The following is a 12,283-nucleotide window of genomic DNA, read 5'->3' on the forward strand; positions in this document are numbered from 1 at the left end:
TGATTCATCACTTACATATAACACTCAGTGCTTATCCCAACAAGTGTTCTCCTTAATGCCCATCACCTGTTTAGCCCATTCCCCACCAAACATGAAAGGAATTTAGTTTTAAACTAATTGTGACAAAGAAAACAATTTTTAAGTAGCAATATATATGTAATTTTCCTTTTTCTAAATAATCTGAAGAAAAGTGACATTGGTATTTGTTGGGCCTTTCATTTATAGTCTCTTAGAAAGTAATAGAAACAGATTTTATTAGACTTTTGGGAAAATTTTAGGAATCCAAAGTTTGAAATCATTTTCATATTTATAAAAGTGAATATTACAACCAAATTGAATACCCATAATAGAGCTACAAGTAAAGAGGAATTTCAGAATGCATGTGTCCCTTTCATTTTCTATCAAATACAGCGTACTGGGGACAAAACAAAAATAGATAATACACAACTGCTACACAAGAAAAGGGGATTTTCTAAAAAAATTATCTAAAAGTTTGCCCTTCATCTTATTTAACTGCATTTTGCAATATCGTGTATGTAGAGACTTTGTTTACTTATGTCCATTCTGTTTATATGGAGATATACAATGACAAGAAGTTTATAAGTGCTTTTAACAGTAGTTTTGCATGGTTGCACGAAAACAAATGCTAGTAATCAATCTTGGACTTGTGTAAATACCTCTGATTTTTTACATGAAAAATTCCAAATTCCAATATTTATTTGGTTGATTTAGAATCATCAGAAATAGAGGAAAAGTTGAGAGAAGAGAGAGAATTGGTGATTAGTGAAGCAGAAGTTAAACAAATGTGGTTCTTTGGAGTCATAACTTTTTTACTTATGAAGGAAGATATTGAATTGGAGAGGAGATGCTCTGGCATGTTTCAAAGTATTCGAGATTGTTCTTGCATGAAGTCATCATCATGTTAGGGTTAGCAGAGTAAGATGCTGGTGCCAGGGAGGGTGGGCTATTGTTATATAATTCACTCAGAAAAACATTTTCTAGACATTGCCATGCAAGGTCTCTCCTCTTTAGGAATCCCAGCCAAACAGGGGAATAAAGTTTCTTTTTCTCTTGTAACTATCCCGTGTTCAATTAATCTTTATCAATATAAAAATATTATTTGATTAACCACCATGTGTTAGATGCTATGCTATGTATACAATGAATTGAGACTAAGATTCCTACTGTTACCTAGCTTACATTCTTTAGCTTGGGTTACAGAGAGTGAAACATAAAGTCTTTAAACTTATTGTACCTGAAAGTACAGAACACTTTTCTTACTATGAATTTCCCTGATGAGTTTTGCTTAAAAATTGCATTGTCAGCCAGTGACGTGTCATTTCTCAAAGAGAACATTGAACCCAGTGGCCACTGCAGGTGGGCTGGGACCTGGCATGCCCTGCTGTGCATGTTGGCCAAAATGGTAGAGGGGCTCAGACTCCCCTGCCTTTCAGTCTGTTCATCTTCAAAACGGAGGAATTGGACTGAAATATCACTAAGTTTTAAACCTTAGAGGCTATCAAGTCCATGTTCACCCAGTAAAACAAAATTTTGCATTAAATAAGCAAAATAATAAAAGATCTAATCATTTTGGTTGTCTTAAAAAATGTCTGAAGAAATTGATTAGGACTGATACTTTAGAACCCTCTGATGTTCTAAAACACATCACACCACACACACACACACACACACACACACACACACGTGCAGGCAACCACGTGCTTGAGCACACGTGCATTTTAATGTTTCAAATCTTTTGATATCTCTGTTGTATGTTCACAAGCTTCACTCCAGTCTTAAAGCAGCTTGCTATGATCAGGGAGAAGTGATTAGGAAAGAATGTGTGAAAAATTAGAAGACAGAGTGTTATCACTGTTGCTATTCTGAGGAAAGCACAACCAAACGTATGTTTTAAGGGGCTGGGAGACCCCCTGCCCAGCAGCAAAGCTTTGGTGTGTAGGATGTGTGTGACAATGTTTGCTGCAATGAGACTACCTCTACTCTCTAAGTCATTAGTGTACTATCAGAGTAGATCACTCATGTTTATTTGTGACTGAGGGATTTCACTGAGGACAGCTTCCCTACCCCTGCTGCCACCAAAAACATCTTAAAGGCTTTAGAAAAGATGTCTTACATGCTATGTGCCTCTGGATTACCTTTACAAAGAAAATTCACGGAATATAAAATAGTGTCAGTGAAGGAATTATAAACCAGTTATAAAATGAAGGAACTTAATCTCTTACTATTGCTCAGGCTATCTAAGTGTGTGTGTGTGTGTGTGTGTGTGTATGTATATTTGTATACAGTACATATACATATATTACATATTTATTATATACATATGCTACATATTTATTATATATACACATATATATCACATATATAATACTCAGTATATACACATGTATATATTATATAAATACTTTATAGCTATAGTGTTTTATATTTATATATTACATATGCACACAGTAAATATATATACATATATATTTATCTATATGCAGTATCTATACATGTATATATTATATATTCTATTAAATATTTTTAGAACTATAGTTTTGCCACTATACTAATGCTAGTAGAGTATCATATCTGTATTTACAGTATATGATATGTATTAAGAATGTATATATAAATATAATAAGTAAAAACACTTTAGAACATCAGAGGAATTGGTAACCCAGTGGTTTATAATTCCATATATATATGTGTGTGGAATAATGTATATATTAATGAAATAATGTATACATATATACATATATATTAATATATACATATATATATTAATACATACAATGGAATGGAATCTGGTTCCATTCATTCACAATGGCAGTTCTACAGACGGGCAGGCCATTTAATGGGTTTCTAGGGCAAAGAAATCTTTATATTCTGAAAGTCAAGGTATACTCTCTGTTTGCTTAGATGTGCCATATTTTCAAATCCATAAGTTACTTAAGCATTACAATGGTTGGGAGAATTTTATTTTGTTGACAAAGCTCATTCTAATTGCCAGAAAGTCTGGCTGTGATATGGTATTCACTAGGCTCTTATATAGAACCAATGCTAAATAACATCAGTATATATTGTATAGTCCACAGTATTTTAGTAAGTCTTTACTGAGACTGATTATAATAGAGAACTAGAAACCAATTCAGCTGTTTTTTTTAGCTGAAAATCCTGTTTAAATTAAAGGGAAAAAATAACATGTATTTATTTATTTTGAGAAAGAGAGAGTGAGTGAATGCATGATTGGGAGAGGGGGAGAGAGAGGGAGAGAATCCAAGCAGGCTCCACTGTGCCAGCACAGAGCCTGACACGGGGCTCAATCCTATGAACTGTGAGACCATGACCTGAGCTGGAATCAAGGGTCAGATGCTCAACTGACTAAGCCACCCAGGTACCCCCGAAAGTACTTTACAAGTACTGAAAGACATTGTACAAGCTGCTTTTGCCAAATATTTAATGGTTAAAAGGAAATGATTTTCAGTGATGAGTAAAAATACTCAAAGAAATTATTTCATTTAAAAATTGGTTCCTTGTTGCATTTTTCTTTTTTTTCTATATCAAGTTTTTGCATGAGCCTTTTTATTCTTGTGGATCTTATATTTTCTTTATTTGTGACTACTAAAAATAAACTCTACTAGTTGTGTAAGATTGTTAGGCTTTTAGTAGTGAAATTCTTTTTTACTGTTGCATAATAAAACTGGTAAAAAGACTTTTTGTAGATTTTAACAAAGCTAATAGTTATGTGATCTTATGTCACCCTAGTTTTTATAAACATAAACAAATGCAGCAATATCTTATATTATTTAATTAGTAAGTACTTTTTATTTTACTAGTTTATATATACTGCTAGACCTTCAACCACACAACTTCTTACCTTAATATCTGACAACGCAGGCTTAGTTTGTGAAGGACATGTGTATCCTGGAACAAAGTCTAAATCATTAAATCATTTTGTGTGCCTACAATGGACAAATGATGGTGCATTTCTGTCTCTATAGATTTTAATCAATGCATTAGTCAGATCTCAATTATGAGAAAATTTTGAGGAAATATTACCCTAGAGTAAATTTTAATTTATGCTGAAAAATTTTAAACGCATCCTATTTTGCATCAAAGTGCAAGTGTGAGTAAATTATGTATGACGACTTCTTGCTTAAAGCCTCTTAGAAAAGAAGAATATATTTGCTTGCATCTCACTAATATGCCAATGTTTAGGTAGCTACATTTACACCTGTTTGCCACAGGTAAACTGAATAGAACATCAGACAGCTCATTATAGAGACAAGTATGCTCCATTCCCAAAGTTGGATGACAGAACAAGTCATGGTGAGTACTGTAATTTTAGTGCTACCATACATCTTCAAGCTGTCTGGAGGTAAAATGCTTACTAAGCATTGCATTTGTGCTGTCAGAATACTTTATGGGATGGTAATTAAATAAAGGCAGCACTGTGGAGTTAAGCCAATATCTGATGAATTCTAGAAATCTCTTCTAGAAAGGTCTTACTTTGAATCAAGTTTTAGAAGAAGTATGTTTCACATTTATTGACTAATCTTTCATTAAAAGCACACTTGTGTAGGGTATTCGCTGAAAACATTCATTTATGTTTTCTTGTGATAGGTGAATGCCCAGTTCACCTAGCAGAGAACTCAATTGTTAGCATGCTGCCCTTTGAAATGTTAGTTTCCCCTCTCTCAACTTGTATGATCAGTCACTACTTTTAAATTATGACTTGGGGTGCCTGGGTGGCTCAGTTGGTTGGGTGTCTGATTTTGGCTCAAGTCATGATCTCATGGTTTGTGAGTTCGAGCCCCATGTTTGGGCTCAGTGCTGATGGCTGAGAGCCTGGAGCCTGCTTCAGATTCTGTCTCCCTTTCTCTCTGCCCCTCCCCTGCTCACAATCTGTCTCTCTTTCTCTCTCTCAAAAATAAATAAACATTTAAAAATTAAAAAAAAACTACAAAAAGCTAAATACAAAGACTGAAAATGGAGGCAGTTATCCACTGTTTTCCAAAAGTTTGGTTATGCCGCTTTGCTTTCATGAAAAATCTACATTAATCCCTGTTTTCACGAAGTGAAAGAAATCCAAAGAGGATTTTTGCTTGGTCAGTAAAAGGCAAAGAGAGAAAATAGTGTTCGGCGTTTGTTTGGCAGTGAGCCCTCATGCAGGCAGTGCTCATCCCAAGCAGCAAGAGTGGCCCCGCCACACCTCTTCCCTGGGAACTACATTTCAGCATCAGCATCAAGCCACCATAGCTTTGAATTGTGTCTGTGTACATCTGTGCTTTATCTTGATTTATTTTGTGCATCTGTTAGCAAGATTTGTCCTAAGGTATCAGAAAAGCCAAAGGGAGGCTATTTTGGGGGGGGGGGGTCTGGGAATGCTCAAATTTTTTTCTGTATAAATTAATGGTAATTGCTTCTTCTGATTATGCCATTTCAGCTTAGGAAAGGTTTCATAAGAACACTGTACTTTTGGATAGCGGGGTAAAACTGTACTGGAAAGAAGTATATTTATTTCATTCTTGTCATTTTTCACTTTTCCTCTGGAATTTAGTGCCCTAGTTTAAGATTGAATTGTACATATACCTCAGTAGGGAATGGATACGTTTTTCCTTTATACTTATTTATAGATGTTCATTTTAATAGTTATACACTGTATGATTGGTAAAAGCAGGCTATAGACCAGCGCTGGGATCCACAACGGTGGGGCAAAAGCCAAAGGCCAAATTCTGCCTGCACCTGTTTTTGTAAATAAAATTTTGCTTGAATTCAGGCCATTTGTTTATGTATTGTCTATAGCTCTTTTCTTGCTACTATGGCCAAGTTGAATAGCTGTGGCAGAGACCAGAAAGACCCACAAAGTCTAAATTATTTACAATCTGGTCCTCCACAGAAAAAAATTTATTGACCCTTGGACTAGCACATGGATTTGAAAATTTTTAAAGGAGTACATTTTTTGTTTGTGTGTTTTTGTAATATGCAGTAATGAGAAAAAATAAAATGATTTATTATCTCAGATGATTTTTATTTTCTTTCACAGTGAAGAATATTTTGCATTATTGCTTTAAATTTTTGAAAGTCTTAGCAATTTCCTATAGAAGGAGCTCCTGCTTGGATGCAAAGCTGTGTACACTGTTAGGTGGATAGTTAGCAAGCTGGTGTCTCTTCAAAGATAAAATATTTTCCAAACCATGCTGTGAGATTGGCATAGAAGGAAAACTGGGAATAGGGTTCAGGTGAATCAGTGAAATGGCTTCTAACCATGCAGCTATTATATGCCTGAAAACTGCACGAATTGAGGTTAGTCTGCAGGCCTTACCAGCTTGTTCTTGGCGAGGCTCCCAAACTCCTCTAACTATATCATGACTGTGACTTCATTCTCTAAAGCAGACTATTCCCCCTGGCTGTCTCAAAGACAGTCCCTGGGCCAATTTTTTTTAACCTGTCACATTTACTTTCTTTAAAAAGAAAAGTAAAAGAAACTTGTTAGGAAATAAAAAGAGTATATATGCTAAGTTATTTTTTATTATTTCAATTCTTCATTTCATTTTTATATAGTTGTATGTGTATACACGTGCACAATTAAATAATGCTGGTAGGATCATGAGGTAATGTAGTACTTTCCAAAATGTAGCTTTGGTATAGAACATCTAGCAGAAGGATAATAGATAATGATGCAATGGTTAACATTACTATTTTGCAAAAATTAAAAAGAAATAATCATTCAGAGCCAGTTTGGCATTTTCCTATATGACATCCTAATAGGACTTTGAATTTCAGCTGTCCATTTTTGTGAATTTGAATGCAACAGAGAAGATGTAGCTTTCACATAATTTTCTTCAGTTTAAAAAATCATAACCATTGCAATGGGATGCCTTAAGCCTTGGGTCACTTAAATCATTTCTGAAGACAGCACGTGCTCTTCAGGGACATGCAAAATGAGGAAGGCACTTGTTGGTCACTGTGTCTGTGTCACCTGTATAGACTTGGTACAGGTCAGTGTGTTTATGAGTCAGTAATGAAGAGGAATATGAAATGTTGCAACTTAGCAAATGTGCTAAAATGTAAATATGAAGAAAAATGTTTTGAAAGGCTAACCAGTTTAGAATCACAAAATATTTAGATATTCTCTCAATTTAGGATTGAGAAAATAGCTGCATGAGATATAAAAATGAAGATATAACTATTTACATGGAAATATAATTGTCTAAAAAAAGTCCTCCCTTCATTTTGAGTTAAACAAAACAAGGGGATTTTCAGATCCAATGGATTATAATGCTAATTTACATCAAATCTTGGAAGGAAGTAACCTATTTTATTCTTATTTGCTGTTGTTTCAAGATATAGTATTCCTACAGTTCTGAATTACAATAATATGTAGTAAAATTTTGAGAATATAGATCAGAGGTAAAAATCTGTGACATTGGCACAAATATAGCCTGCTGACATTCTATTGAATAGAATTCGTTTTGTGTCTGTTTTTCTTTCTTTTTTTTTTTTAAAAAACTAGAAATTTTGCTAAAAATTTTAACTCCAAAATCTCATTGAAAATCTGGGACATTTTGATATTTATTTTGTCTTAAAGAGTTTCTTAAACATAAATTTTGTGCAAGCACTTGGTAAAAAAAAATCAAATGGTACAGAGAGTCATAAGGAAATTTTCTTGATCTCTCATTTTTACATTTTCTGAAGTATTCTTCCATAAATATTCATGCTTACATGTATATATGAGTGAAATAAACAATGAGATCACAGCAAACACTTTTCTATGCATAAGTACTTTTAATTCCTCATTTTTTATAATTTGTTTTAACAATTTTTATTACTTTATTGCTTTGTATTTTCTTTTATTCTATTTTTACTGTCATTGCTTTGGTATTTTTAAATTAAATTCTCACATTTAATAGAACTTCCTCTTCTCCTCTACTTAAATGTTTTATTTCATAAGTTTCAAATGCTATCCCTTTGATGGTTGATAGGATTTGTGGTCATTGCAGTGGTAGAGAGGAGGGCTTCACAGTGCAAGCAGGGCAGGTAGGGTCCCCAGGCACTTCTGCAAACACCATGCTACATCCTTCTTGAATGATCTATCAGTCCTTTAAGTGGCCATCCAAATGTTTCTGAATGTTATTTTTCTGAACTCACAGCTAACAGCCATTCCTGGAGAAATAATAATCCTCTTCTTGACAAAAGTATGGAAATGTTTAGCTAGATAAGTGCATTTGACCCTCTGATCAACGCAAGAGCCAAAGTGGAGTGCAGAATAGAGAATTCAGGTCTTCTGACTTTTATTCTGATATCTTTCCCAATTCTTTGTATTGAGTTTGAGGGATCTGGGGGGATGATCAAGGAAATAGATATGACCATGAGGTGGCAGTAGCACACAAGGAGTTTTATTTGGACAGAGCTTTGGCAGGTTTGCATTTGGGGAAAGTCCCTCACAGCAGGAGCCCTTCCAGAGGTAAAGGGTGAAGGCTACTACCCAGAAGAGGCAGAGGGCAAAGGGAAGTCTGGGGGAAAGAGGATCAGAGAGAGTGTTATGAATCTAGATGATTTTGCTCAGCAGCATAATGGAGAGTCTCTGGGTCAGAGAGCTCTGAAGGGCAGCAGAAGCTTGGAGTCTTTTATAGCCACAGAGTTTATCTGATCTATGGTTAGCAGATATTGGGTGCAGTTTTGTGCATTGTGCAATGCAGGAAGGCCGTAAATGGCTAAAATTCTGCTTATATGGGCTTTATTTAAAACAACTGGATATGTAAAAATTTCGGGTTTTTTGGTGCCCATGGGGTTTGGAGCTAGTAGGTCCCAGCTTGCTGTAAAGAAGTAAACAACATAGGGCCAATGTACAGAAGCCATCTTTGGCTCACTGATATAACAGCTAGTCTGTACTAGTTTTGTTTGTGTATGTGTATCTTGTCATTATGACATACTCCCAATATACATAAAAATATACACACCAGTATAGTGTATAATATGTATACACCAGCTGTATTTGTTAACCTTATTTTGTCATAATGGCTCCAGGTTTTTTGAAGGAATAACTTCACTAGAGTTGCACTCTATTTCCTTTGAAGGAATTCAACTTCACTAGAGTTGAATTCCTCTGTGTGCCCCTCCTAAAACTATTTCCCTCCTCACCTTCTTCAGAAGAGTCTTCTTTGCATGTACACTTAGATGCATATACTTTATATGTATTATTTTTAAATAATTTATAAACTTATTTTTGGATGACTTAAACTTTATATAAATGATAACATAATGTACACAGCCTTTTGCCCTCTCCATACGATTTTTGAGAATGATCCAAATGGCTCCAATTGACACTTACAGGTCATTTTATTTTGTTTTGTTTTGTTTTTACTGCGAAATACTATTTCATCGTGTGACTTTAATATGATTTTAAAACAATTTCATGTTCACGTACATTCAAGTTGTTTCATTTTTCCCTGTTTGCAAATGATGCCGAAGAGAACATTTCTGGACATAACCTTCTTATGTACATACTGCTACTTGGCTATTCCATTTTGATAATCTGTTAGTAAATTGACAGATAATTACCAAATACCCTATGTGCACAGGTGTGGGACTTTCTCAAAATTAGATAAAATTCCTGTTCTTAATAAACTTACAATCATAGTTTAACCTTGTATATATTTATAAATCAGAATAACTCTAATATATGATAGCTTAATTTCATTTATCATTTTACTAAATTTAAATTTATTTCTAAAACAGAGGTGTTGTCAATGTCATTGCTTAATTATTTCCCTCAAAATTTGGTTTTGGTAATCTTCCAAAGTGCACAGGCAGGTATGAATGACTGAGTTACAGCTTTATCTCCAGGAGAATATTGTGTTAAAGAGCCATCCTGAATTTCTATCACTGTCACTTGCTTGGTTAATGATTTATTAAATACATCAGAGCAATTACAAAACTGAGATTAAAAAAAAGTGTTATTTACTATTGTCCAAGTAATTTATTAATTTTTTTTTTATGTTTATCTATTTTTGAGAGAGAGACAGAGCATGAGCAGGAGAGGGGCAGAGAGAGAGGGAGACACAGAATCCGAAGCAGGCTCCAGGATCTGAGCTCTCAGCACAGAGCCCAATGCGGGGCTCAAACCCATGAGATCATGACCTGAGCCAAAGTCAGATGCTCAACTGACTGAGCCACCCAGGCACTCCTTATGTAATTTAAATCACTCTTTAAGAGATGTATTTTGGGAAAAGTCAGACGGGCAGGCACATGACATGATAAGGATAAAGATCAGTGTAAGCTGATAACTTCTAATGGGAAATATATACAGAGCTTTTGAATTGCATTTCAAATCACTCATTTTTCCAGCATTTATTGTATGCAACAAATGCATAAGTGGTTAGCTGAAACAGGTAGCTCAAAAATATTTTAACATTTTTTATCTAAACAAATGTCAGAATTTTTTTGAAAATGAAAAATGCTAAATATAATAAAAGTGTATATTTATGCTCTCGGCAGCCAAATGTGCTTTTTAATGGAATTTAAATAAATGGAATTTTTATGACAAAAAAAGCAACAGTAAAAGCAGTGATTATGTTTTTCATAGTTCATTTGCCGTCTTTGCCCTGCAGACCTTGTGTGGAAGAAAATGAGATCCCGAGTGAAGTCTACAATGTCATTGACTCTGAAGAAGGACTCAGAGACCCATTGGTGTTTAATGACCCTTACTGGCCTATGCAATGGGAACTGGTATGATCTTCAGAAATAGATGGTTCTTTGGCAATGTTAAGAAATATTATTTTTGTCATATTTTAATGCAGTAGACAGACACTTTTATGCACTGCCTGCTTTTATCTATTGGTTTTGCAGAGAGAGACTTAGCAAACTTTTGATGAAATATTACTGCCAGCTTATTAATGAGTACTAATCCTTTTAATTTGATTACATCCTTAGGGTTTGATTTGTTCTATAAAAGATACCAGTTTAAAAAAAAAAAAAACTAAGACATTTAAATTTGCTGTATGTAAACAGACTCATTACACAGAAATGTTGTTGCCATCCAGGCTTAAAGTTCTTGTTCTTGCATAACCAGAATATATTCTATATTACATCAATAATGAGAGAATTCCTCTCTGTCTTTATGGATTAAGTAGACATTAGAACATTGCACAACAAACTTTTTTTTTCATAATGCTTCTAGTGTTGGACGTTTTAGAACCACATTGTCCTGTCATTTATACATGATTGTGATAATAGAAAGGATTTGAAATGAAAAAAAAATCACACATATTTTTTGAATGTAAATAACTAAAAAAAATTTGAAGTACATACCACTGAAGATTTTAAAAGGAAATATTTGGAATGTGAGATGACTTGGTGAAAATATCAGAGAAATTGAAGACCTTCTTATATCCATACTTAGCTCCTCATAGGTCTATAAATAATATGGTGTTGTAGAGGGTCTCATGCTGTAAAATGAGAAAAAGGCTAAATGCATTTCATCACATTCATGGATATAATGAGGTGAAAGATGGGAAACTGTTGTGGTGGCTGTTTTTTGTGTTGATCATTGGTAGTTACCAAGATGACTATCTGGAAAGAGTACAAAACCAATATTAGAAGAAGTCCAGCTCACTCCTGTGTAGCTTCAGTTCATCTTTAAAAATTGAAATGTAATTTAGAAAACTTTAAGATATGTATATGACTACATTTGACATTTCAAACAAAAAACTCAAGCAGAAAAAAATTGGGTTTTGCTTTAATTGTCTGGAGGTAAGATAATCAGTAACAAGTGAGTGAATTACAGCTGCTTAGGGTCATGAAAGCTAAAGTTAAAAAGAATGAATTTTTTAAAAAAGGAGGGAGGGCGGGGCGCCTGGGTGGCTCAGTCGGTTAGGCGTCCGACTTCTGCTCAGGTCATGATCTGTCAGTCTGTAAGTTTAAGCTCCGCGTCGGGCTCTGTGCTGACAGCTCAGAGCCTGGAGCCTGTTTCCGATTCTGTGTCTCCCTCTCTCTCTGACACTCCCCTACTCATGCTTTGTCTGTCTCTGTCTCAAAAATAAATAAACGTTAAAAAAATTAAAAAAAAAAAGGAGGGAGGGACAGTAGCTATATAAAAAAGGAGGGCATGAAATAAGAGGAAACGTCTTTAAATTTTTTTTTCTGACTGAAGAAGCAGCAAAAATTAAGATGGATACTGAAGATTACATATATAACATTTAATAATTAGCTACCTAGCAAGACACACTTTTATTGTATTGGTTGTTAAATGACAGGCTCCTCTATATTGAGGTCAAGA

The 12,283-nt window shown here is 34.4% G+C and overlaps 1 long non-coding RNA gene across 3 annotated transcripts in view; it reads left to right on the forward strand.

Moving 5' to 3' along the window:
* The window catches only part of LOC111560502, a 415,346-nt gene extending 403,731 nt beyond the window's left edge, over nucleotides 1-11,615 (forward strand). For all 3 annotated transcript variants that reach the window (XR_006598075.1, XR_006598077.1, XR_006598076.1), the window contains one exon: nucleotides 10,617-11,615. This is a non-coding gene — a long non-coding RNA (uncharacterized LOC111560502). The remainder of the gene's footprint in view (nucleotides 1-10,616) is intronic.
* Nucleotides 11,616-12,283: the final 668 nt, after the last annotated feature.

The sequence above is a fragment of the Felis catus genome, chromosome B2 (genome assembly GCF_018350175.1).
Source record: "Felis catus isolate Fca126 chromosome B2, F.catus_Fca126_mat1.0, whole genome shotgun sequence".
Taxonomy (NCBI): Eukaryota; Metazoa; Chordata; class Mammalia; order Carnivora; family Felidae; genus Felis; species Felis catus.